We start from the raw sequence: 11,403 nt of genomic DNA on the forward strand, positions 1-11,403 counted from the left end.
GCTATATACCTCAACTACTCAGACACTTTGCCTAGCGTAGTCCTGTTTTTCTCTCATTGCTCTTCTTTCACTTCTGAACACTTATTTGATCGCAGGAATGGGCTCAGTCCGCTATCTCATGTCCCTAAAAGATTTTATCGATGTTTTTGTTGGATTGGTGTTAAGCGCCATTTCACTCGAATGCCCTTTCGTGAGTTTCAGGCCTCTTTGAATTGTACATAGCGCAGAGGGCGCCCTCGAGCTTTCCGCTAGCTATTAAGACCATATCATCGGCAAAGCCTTGCCGTGGGTCCCATTTTACAAGGGCAGCGGGACTAGTACTACACTTCGCCGGTTGGCATTCCCTTTTAGGCTTCAGCTGACCCACGTTTTCCCCCAAATTCGGTTTTGCAAATGTAAGGCTACACGATGGTACTTATTCATCTATCTGCCCACTTCCCTGATGTCATTTAGACCACGCGGGATGCGGTGTTACGCGCAGTTCGGCCATCCTCATCTGACTGGAACTGGCCAAAGGCCTAATAACCCAGCGATCAGTACGAGGGACGTTGGATTCTTTTGAATGGTATAATGCCCGCGAGTGGATGGCATCAGTCCAGTTCTGTTGAAGCAGGGAGAGGAGCTGCTACTTGCCTACTTATGTATGAGGGACAGTCTACACATACCCAAGGTGTGGCAAAGAGTCCGGGTTATTTTTATTCCGAAAGTAGGTAGAAGGATTATTCTCTTACTAAGTCTTTCAGGCCGATAAGTCTCATTTCCTTTATGAAACTCACTGACAATGGCCTCCGCTACCAAGGGTACGGAGACGACATAGTGATCATTGCTAGGGGGAAGGTCGCGAGTACCATCTGCGACATAGTTCAAAGAGGTCTTAACCTGGCAAAGAAGACAGCTATTGTCCATTTTAGCAGAAAATGAATTCCCAAGGGGATGAAGAACTTAGCCTTGGATGGAGTCGCGGTCAATGTTGTCACAAAAGTTAACTCCTGTGGAGGACTCATGTGGAGGCGGTCACTTCCAAGGCTACGAGAGCGGAACAGGGATAAGCTAGGCTCCCAGCTGCCAATAGTGCTATTTCCCAGAGATGATATGCACAGAGTAGTGGTCTTCGAAAGAAGCTTCAAAGTCAATATATACAGCAAAGCGACCTGGAGTACCTATATGTTTTAGGGACACATCCGCACTCTGCAGTGGCACGCACACAGCTCTATGACCCCTGAGGGTATTGGAGCAAGCGTATATGGCTCTAGACTGGAGCTGTCAGTAGCCTTGAGAACCTTCCCAAGCACATTTCAAGCGGAAGTTTATGCCATCATTCGTTGCGCAGAAATTAACCTTCTTAGGAAATAGCGAAGGTAAAGGGTACTTATAATACGCGATAGTCAGCTGGCACTTAAGGCTCTCTCATCCTTCGAGGTCAAAACCTCTTTGGTTCTGGAGTCATGCATCGAGAAGCTTAAAGCTCTTTCTGAGCAGAATGAGCAGCTGATCAGCCAGCCATACTGGCTGCTGCCTCGACCCCGACCCCGACCCCTACCCCGGGCTCCAGTACGATAAAGGAGCCGCTCAGAAAGGGAAAAGTAAACAAAGGGTACTACAATGGCGAAATATCACGCGACTTTGTCAAGCCAAGAGCTTTTTAGGGGAGTGGGCGTTACAATCTAAAGAGATACAAGCTAATTAAAAACTCCCCAAGGAGAGGATAAGAATTATTACTGGTATTTTTACGGGTCATTGCAGGCTTAGATGCCGAAGAAAGAAGAGGTGCTTAGGACATTAATGGTCAAGAGAAGAGCATATAAGGATTTCTTGGAGGGATTTCTTTGCAGTCAGTATGCATCTACTTTATTTCTTTTTCTGGCCACCCTAATGCAGCCAACAATATCAGCGTAATTCGTATGGTTTTTAGCCAACTTCCGAAATGTCGATCAGAAAATGCTAGCGATTGTATTAATGACAGGTAATATCGATGCTGACGGGATAGCCGGCGACGACGACGATGACGCCGACGACGACGAAAGCGACGAAAGCGATAGCGGCAACAACAATAGCCTATGTCATAGGTATGTAGACAATCAGCAGCCAACATTTAGCTCCAGCTCCAGCTCAAGTGATCAGCAATCAGTCGACGACGGCCAGTTAGTAGACAACTGTTGAACTCGACACATGTGTGACGGTCACGCGAACGGCGAACAAGTTATTGTGAACGGGAGCGATTGGTAAAATTAAAGTAAATAAAAAGAACCTACTCGACGAAGAAGTGGACAAACGAGCGAACGGTAGCGCGAAACGATTAAGCTATGTATATACATATTATCCAGGCAAGCAGTTAAGCCCCAAGTGTGTTGAGGTGCCCGTGCCCATCACAACCCAACGTATCTGGTCTGTCTGCCTGTCTTGTGATCCGAGCGACGGTAAATAGCAAACATACATACATATGTACATGCCGACAAATTTATGTAGTGCCAGTACCTTGTGCTGAAAATTTTTAACCACCATTTTTTCGTGTTTCTTTTTGTGTTTTACGCAAAAAAAAAACTACATATCTAAGACAACCAGTTAAGGTGTTTACGTAAAATCGAAATATGTATAGATAAAAATGTGATTAAGAGTTTATTGCGACAATTGAAAATTTATGTCTAATCACACTTTGATAATTTCAATTATGGCTTATTGCCGCTCTGGCTGAATTGTAAATCAAAATCACGATATGTGCATACAATAGACACAAAAAATGTAATATATACTATATAACTATGTAAACACAAATTCACTCAAGTGCGGTGGAAAAAATTGCGAAATACACAGCAGTTCGAAGGGAATAGTGTACAAGTGGCACGTCGCGAATCAACCGAATTTTCAAGTTGCTGCTCCCCATAGCCAGTGCACAATTCGAAAAGCTGTGGGCTGTGGGCTGTGTGAGCTGCAGACGATAGCCAAAAATACATGGACGCAATAAAAATAAAAGTGGCCAGCAATCCCAGGAATGCTAGCAACAGCTACGACGGGGCGGCAACGACAACAGCGGCGCACAGTGTTCAACTTTGAAGGAAAAGGGACAAAATCCAATAGGTACATATGTAATTATCCCGAGAATAGAAAGAAAGGGATAGTGAAAAGAAAGTAACGCTATTTTAAAGCTTTTGAGGTGGATAACACATGATCACAAACACCTCTTACTCTGCAACACAAAAAGGACTATGTGTACTAGGTCGGGTCAATTAGTATGTACTAGTAATTCTACTAGTAATTCTAAGCAAATTTGTCGAAGAAATCACTTTGGAGTCTACCAAATTGCGAAAATAGGCTTCTTAGCATTTTGCTGTAGTGTCGTAAAGAAGTGCTTAAAATTTTTATAAAAATATGCTATAAGGTGTTTTTTTTTTTAGTGTGAGGAATCCATTTCTTCCTCTTATATTTTTCTTAAAACTTCAACCAGGGGGCGAAACAGTGAAAATTTCAAAATTTTCTTCGAAACCTATTTTCGCAATTTGCCAAACTCCAAATTAATTTTAGACCAATGGTTTCCTCGACAAATTTGATTAGAATTACACGTCGAATTCTCCTATGCTATACGCGCATAGTAAAAAAAAAACGACCCGCCCTAATGTGCACCTTCTTACATTTGGGTTGCGATTTAATCCAAACCTGGTGTCCGTTTGACCCCATCAGGTCAGGATCAAGGTCAATTCAAGGTCCAACACACAGAATCTGCCGTTAATGGACTATAACAGGTACATGCATAGCGGTTTTCGCGGTCGCTGAATTTGAATTCGTAGTCCGTTTAATCTGTTCAGATCATAATCAAGGGCAAATCAAAGACACGTGATTTGGGTTCAGCGACCAATGATTTAATTTTTTTTATTTTGACCTTGAATTTCCCTTATTCGTGACCTGATGAGGTGGAAAGGACACCGAATTTGGATTCAGCCACGTTTTGCAGGGTTAGATCGGTTTGTGGTGCTGTGTAATTCAGGAAAAATTTTCTTGTTGGATTAAACTATTACCTTGAGCTTTAAAATTACCCTCAAAAATATACGGGTTTGAATTTTTTATTTTTTTGGTCTAAAATCAGTTTGCAATGAACTTTTTAAAAAGTTGTTTACACAAATTTTTGCTTTCCTTGCGTCAAGAAATACATTTCCATGGTCTGAAAAACACAAAAAAAACATGAGTTTTTTTGTAAGTTCATGCATGCTGTTTTTAGGTAAAACAAAAAAAAAAACAATAAAATATAGAAAAGATTTTTTTGGTTTTGCAACAGTCGAAATAGATTCATTCCAGCAAGCGCAGCAAAAATATGTGTTTAAAACTTTTTAAAAAGCTCATTGCCTACTGGTTTCATAAAAGAAAAAAAATAAACCTTAAATTGTTGAAGATCATTTTAATTTTTTTCTAAATTCTCTAACTCAAACGCTTTAAAATACAGTTACATTTCTTGCGCTAGCTCTTCTCGTTCTCGAGAAATTTAATTTTGTTCCTTTTTTCCAAACCAGAACACCGTGCGGCGCCGACGGCAAAAATAAAAAAAAGGGGGAAAAACAGCACTCATGCGGTGAACGCCTGGCCTGCATGCGTTTGCTGCATTGCTGCCGCTGCAGTGTCAGCAAGTTCGCATTTTTATTTAGCCAGCCGATGCAGTGCGACTGTGTTGTGTGTATTGTTGTTGTTGTTGTTGTTGTTGACTGCCGCCGCCCCATGAAGCGATTGTCAATCCAAAATGTGTTGTTGTGCGTCTGACAGTTGAACCAAATACGACTAAAATGTACGAAAAAAAATATAAAAAAAAAAATATAAAAAGCGCGCGCGTATAAAAAAAAAATTGAATTCACAACAAAAAGCTGCGCAACTGCGCAATGCAAACCTCAGCCATGCAAACATAACATTGCGCGCACGTTCGTTCGTTCGTTTGTTAAGCGTTGTACTACATAAAATTAACGAAAATTAAATGTGTATTACATACAAAAAAAAAAACATGCTACCCATTGAAAATGTACATTAATTAAAGCGCTTCGCCCAAGGCGAATTAATATAAGGTGATAGCAGGAGTACAAAAACAAAAATTTACATGTATTTTGTTTTTGCTTTGGCGGCATAAACTGTCAAAATCTGTAAGAGTGTGTGTAGAAATTCAAAAAAAAATTTTCAATTTGATATCAGAAGCCGTGCGGCGAAACACATACACAAAATCAGCTGAGCTAGTAACACCACCTTATATTAATTCGCCTTGGCTTCGCCCATTTGTGATTCGACACATCAAACATACCCGAATTCGAAAGTTGCCGCCAGCAAAATAAAACACAAATAAACAAACCAGCAAAATGACTTGAAAATGCGTGTTGTCAGTGTCAGTGTCGCTTGCCTGCTTTCGTTTTGTTGTTGTTGCAGCCGTTTATTTTTTTGTTTGTCATTACCTTTTTTGTGTGCGCATGCGTGCGTCGCTGACCCTGTATTCACTAAACGTTCAAAACACTCTATGCAACTCTAATGCTGTTCGGCCACATTCTACAAGTTGTTGCTGCTGCTGCTGCTGCCTACTTTTACTCCGTCCTACCCCCACTCAATTGCTGTCACTGCTGTGTTGCTAATGCTACTGAAATTATACGTATATCTACTATAAAAATGCGTATGTTCAATATCTAGTTGTTATTTGCAGCTTTGTTGCCGATGCATTGCTGCTTGCCACATTTGTCAAAACAAGTTATAGTATAAATATAAAGATTTATAATTAAGAGAGATTTGCACTGCGAACTTGTGGATCTGTTGCGCCCTCTACCCATCGCAACACGTCTTTTAGTCATATAAGTCAGATATGGGCAGAGAGAGCTTTTACTCTGCACGCGCCTTTACAAAATCTATAGGAAGCTTAAAAGAGCTTTGCCCGCGGGCAAGGCGGTGCCCATCGCAGCCATAAAGTCTTGAAGAGCTTTTAGAGGGAAGTAGGGAGTGTATGTGCTCATCCTTTGGCCTTATAGAGCCTATAGTTTTCTTTCGTCGCTCCGATCCGGCCTCAAACTTGTTTTATCAATAGGATAGATTTTTGATTGCCATCTGTATTTGTCTGAGAGTTTTCGATTGAAATCGTTAAAGTATTTTTATGTTACGAGTTTGCTGCAGTCGCCTACAACTGAATTCCGTAGGTCCAGTTGGGTTTTATAATAGTAGACTATAGGAAAAGTTTATTGTCAATAGATAATTGAGAGCGACGATTCATAAGCCATTGCAGGTTAGTGAGTTTAAATCCTAGGGCCTTTCGTTTTGTAAATATATGCGTTCTCCAGGTTAACTTTCTATCAAGGTACATACCAAGGTATTTAGTCTCGTTGCTTTAGGGGTATATATGTAACGGGTGATTTTTTAAGAGCTTGATAACTTTTTTTTAAAAAAAACGCATAAAATTTGCAAAATCTCATCGGTTCTTTATTTGAAACGTTAGATTGGTCCATGACATTTACTTTTTGAAGATAATTTCATTTAAATGTTGACCGCGGCTGCGTCTTAGGTGGTCCATTCGGAAAGTCCAATTTTGGGCAACTTTTTCGAGCATTTCGGCCGGAATAGCCCGAATTTCTTCGGAAATGTTGTCTTCCAAAGCTGGAATAGTTGCTGGCTTATTTCTGTAGACTTTAGACTTGACGTAGCCCCACAAAAAATAGTCTAAAGGCGTCAAATCGCATGATCTTGGTGGCCAACTTACCGGTCCATTTCTTGAGATGAATTGTTCTCCGAAGTTTTCCCTCAAAATGGCCATAGAATCGCGAGCTGTGTGGCATGTAGCGCCATCTTGTTGAAACCACATGTCAACCAAGTTCAGTTCTTCCATTTTTGGCAACAAAAAGTTTGTTAGCATCGAACGATAGCGATCGCCATTCACCGTAACGTTGCGTCCAACAGCATCTTTGAAAAAATACGGTCCAATGATTCCACCAGCGTACAAACCACACCAAACAGTGCATTTTTCGGGATGCATGGGCAGTTCTTGAACGGCTTCTGGTTGCTCTTCACTCCAAATGCGGCAATTTTGCTTATTTACGAAGCCATTCAACCAGAAATGAGCCTCATCGCTGAGGCGCGAAACACATTTCGAACCGAACACTGATTTTGGTAATAAAATTCAATGATTTGCAAGCGTTGCTCGTTAGTAAGTCTATTCATGATGAAATGTCAAAGCATACTGAGCATCTTTCTCTTTGACACCATGTCTGAAATCCCACGTGATCTGTCAAATACTAATGCATGAAAATCCTAACCTCAAAAAAATCACCCGTTATATACCATTGAGTTTGAAGGGCGGGCAGATATCTCGCTTGAGGATGAATGTTACAAAATGGACAGATTTTGACTCACTGGACTTTATTCGCCCAACTTTTAACCAGAGCGCTATCTTATTTAAGCCACCATGAAGTTTGAGTGAAGCCGAATTAGGTTCAGTATCCACTGACAAAAGAGCAGTATCATCAGCAAAGGTGCCGACGGTGTTTCCTCCCGAAGGAGCTAGGTCATATGTGTAGAGTAAATATAGGATTGGACCTATAACACTTTCTTGGAGTACGCTTGCTAAGCATTCATGAAGTTTGGACTGCTTCATACCCTGTTTGACGAAAAAGTAGCTGTTTTTAAGGAATGAAGGACTGAATAAATATACATATAGTAGTTAATTGGAAGTGTAATTTTAATTTTAAAATGTAATCCATCGTAACAAACGCGATCAAAGGCTTCTGTTCAATTGTGCTGTTTTTTTTCCCCTGAGGCCAAATTGGTAATTGGGTATGAGTTTTCGCTCTTCTATGATTGGAAGTAACCATTTGAGGCATGCACCTTCCATGAGTTTGGATATTGTGGGTAGTAAGCTAATACTTTATCAGCATTTTTTCCGGGTTTGAATATAATTTTTATTTGTGACAACTTCCCTTGTGGTGGTATAAAACCGGTAGTAAGGACAGCATTAAGCAAGTAAGTAAAAAAAGTTGGGTAATTGGTAATGAGATCATAGCCAGGAGACTTTTTCATGCTTAAATTTTCAATTGGGATTTTGTCTTCTGCTTTAGTAAATTTTTTATGCGTGGGTTCATTTGATGAGTTTAACCCAGGGTGACGTTGACTTTATTTATTATCTCGGGTGGGGGTTCAAAGTTATGCGGTGGGAAAACCGTTTTTAAATAGCTCGCAAATGTGTAAGCCTTTTCTAAATAACTTTTTGCCCTTTCGTTGTTTTCCTTTCTTATTGCATATTCTATTGGGGTGGGTCTCTTGAATTTGCAAGCTGCTTTCCAGAGAGAATATTCGTTAGTTGCAGATGCATCAATATTGCTCAGGTATCGTTGAGCTTAAGAGTTCCGTTCGTTATTGAGGGTCTCTCTCAGCTCTTTTGCGAACTTGTTTAATCTTTTTCTATATTCAGGGTGTCTAGTTTGTTGTCACCTTTTCCTTGAAAGTTCTCTTGTTTTCGTTTTTACTTCCAGAGAGGCTGAGTGTTGAATTCCAGACGGCTTTCTGGAGACAATTGTTGAAATGTTCTAAGGCAGTGGTGAGGTTTTCTTAGGATTTAAGAGGTAAATTCAAATTACGGGATAGAATTCCAGTACGTTTTTCCGATTATGTAGAGTACATAGCGTGGGTTTGGCTGCAAAATTGCTATTGAGACGAGTGAAAGTTGGAGTGATCAGAGGGTAAGTCGAAACAAGAGCTAGACGTTACTTCTGAATATATATATATATGTAATGCCTTTGGCCACGCAGAAATCAATCAATTCGGGTACTTTGTTTGTATCCGTTGGCCAGTATGTAGGTTTTCCGGGGGAGAGTGCAAATAAACTCGAATTTCTGATAGCAGCGAAGAGTTGCCGTTCTTTAGAAGTAATAAGGCGAGAGACCCAGAAGGTATGCTTTGCCTTGTAATCGCAGTAGATACTGATAGTTTATTTGGGCGGGCTGTAGTTTGCAGAGACGGTTAACGGGTCTTTTTGATCTTCAATTACAATATTTGTTGCTTTTGTAGAGTCCGTACGCCATGGAATTGTGTTGTAATGCCTGATTGTGTTAGTGCACCTGAGCCAGCATTACACAAAACTGCGTACTCAAAATATTTCTAAAAAATCAAAGTTTTTACGAAAGTTTGTATAATTTTATTTTTTTTTAATATTGTAAGCATTTTTAAACTTGGATTCAAACGGTTTTTGTTAAATAATAAACCATATATTTATAAAAAATTAACTAAAATTAACAAAAAAAAATAAATTTTTAAAACTTGTCGATATGTGGTGCGTTTATAATTTTGACACGGGGTATAGTTTTGCATGGTAAATATGGTAAATCAATTGAAAATGTTATAAACTAAAGGTGAACAGTTCGTAAAACTGCCATAAAATGAAAAATGAAATTTTGAGAAAAAGTACAATTTTTCTTTTAAAAATGCTCCGCCTCGAACTCATTTCCGATCCAAGGTTTCTTCTGCATTTTCTCTCAGAATTATATGAATAATCAGAAAATGTTTAGTAAACAAGTAATTTTTAGCAAAAAAAAACCGACTTCAACTCCCATATAAAAAATATATATATATATATATATATATCTCATGATCTACTGATCGGATCTCAACCAGATTAGTATGGGACCACCTCTGAGACACTACCTTTCCGAGAATTATCGAAATCGGTTGACGTGGTCCAAAGTTATGCGGTAACATACATCAAAAAAAAAAAAAAAATATTCCGACGAACTGATAACCTCCTCCTTTTTTGGAAGTCGGTTAATAAAATGGCCCACCCTAATGTTTGTACACATACGTACTTGTATGTATGTTTGCTAAAATATGCATAACTGAGTGCGGAAATACCTTAATTAACTATTTTAGCAATAAATAGTGAAAGGCTTTATAAATTTTTATGACTTTGAGCAACCTTCTAAAAGTGAATAAAGTTAATTAAACGAATTTTTGATAATTTGTTATGGGATTGTAATTTTTAAAATATGTAATATGTACGTGCATAGGCACTCGTATGAAAGTGAATGCGGATATCGTAAAATTCAGTTTATAATTAGGAGCATTTAATTACTCCCATAATAATCAACTTATAACAGTGGCGGATCGATTTCGTCGGGGCGGAAATAAAAATCAACAATTTTGTACGCCCAAGTATGGTAGACATTTTATTTTATTATATTATAAATTGTTTATAAATGAATTATAATTTTATAAATGATATGTTTTTGAGAAACATACACCGTAGTAATTTTAAAATTTCAAATTACATTGCTCGGCACACAGTATGCTTTTTTAACACTTCATGCGAATTAATCGTAGCGCTTTCGACAGAAGTACTTTTTTTGATATGAAACAAAATGGCTTTGAAAGCTAATTGCCTTTCACGGAAAAATATATGCATTGAGCCACAATTACTCCTTGACCTTAAAAAAAAAAATGGTCAAAAATATTCTTCTTCGAAAAAAAACATGCAAAATCCAACGGATATATTCCAAAAAAAAACGAACAGTTTTTGCATTTTTTATTATACTAATATTATAGATTGGGAGTGGCCAGAAGCGATTCTTGTGCGTACGGTTCAAATCGCAGCTCACAACGTCCGGAAATTTATATCCACGTATCCTCTGGGTAGCAACCAAAAACCCGTTTGGGAGCGAGCTAAAGTGAGAAGGCGTAAAACTTCGCGTGCGCTGGGTTTGGGTCCCGCCACGTTAAAACCCCGCCCAATGAAAAGAAACAAACAGCCTCGGATGAGACCCCCTTTTTCTGATGACGACCACGGCAAACGTATAAAGGACTATGATTTAAGGGTATGCACCTGGAATATCCGGACCCTTAATGGGGAAGGTGCCTCTGCCCGGCTGGTTGATGTCCTCGGGAAGGCAAAGGCTGACATCACCGCCATCCAAGAAATGCGATGGACGGGGCAAGGTAAAGTAAGCGTGAAGCCTTGCGACGTCTACTACAGTTGCCACGTAAAGGAGCGCAAATTCGGTGTTGGATTCGTGGTAGGAGAGAGACTCCGTTGCCGAGTACTGGCGTTCACCCCGGTGGACGAACGTCTAGCCACAATCCGCATCAAAGCTAGATTCTTCAACATCTCGCTCATCTGCGCCCATGCCCCGACGGAAGAGAAGGATGAGGCGTCCAAGGATCTCGTCTATGAGCGCTTGGAACGTACATATGAGCGCTGCCCCCGACACGATGTCAAAATCGTGCTTGGCGATTTTAATGCCAAGGTGGGCAAGGAAGGGATCTTTGGCGCCACTGTCGGAAAATTCAGCCTCCACGACGAAACGTCCGATAACGGACTGAGGCTGATCGACTTCGCCGGGGCCCGAAATATGGTAATATGTAGTACAAGGTTCCAGCATAAGAACATCCACCAAGCTACATGGCTGTCTCCAGATCGAAAAA

General features: G+C 39.9%; 1 protein-coding gene across 5 annotated transcripts in view; it reads left to right on the plus strand.

The window, feature by feature from the left end:
• Nucleotides 1-2,126: 2,126 nt before the first annotated feature.
• LOC118735694 overlaps nt 2,127-11,403 on the plus strand; it is a 75,241-nt gene continuing 65,964 nt past the window's right edge. For 2 of the 5 annotated variants that reach the window (XM_036465608.1, XM_036465610.1), the window contains exon 1: nt 2,127-2,417. The gene's annotated coding sequence lies outside the window, so the exon portion shown is untranslated. The remainder of the gene's footprint in view (nt 2,418-11,403) is intronic. The other 3 variants (XM_036465609.1, XM_036465611.1, XM_036465612.1) reach the window with 2 other exon arrangements.

This window comes from Rhagoletis pomonella, unplaced genomic scaffold (assembly GCF_013731165.1).
Source record: "Rhagoletis pomonella isolate Grant_MI unplaced genomic scaffold, Rhpom_1.0 Rhpom_scaffold_00003, whole genome shotgun sequence".
Classification (NCBI taxonomy): Eukaryota; Metazoa; Arthropoda; class Insecta; order Diptera; family Tephritidae; genus Rhagoletis; species Rhagoletis pomonella.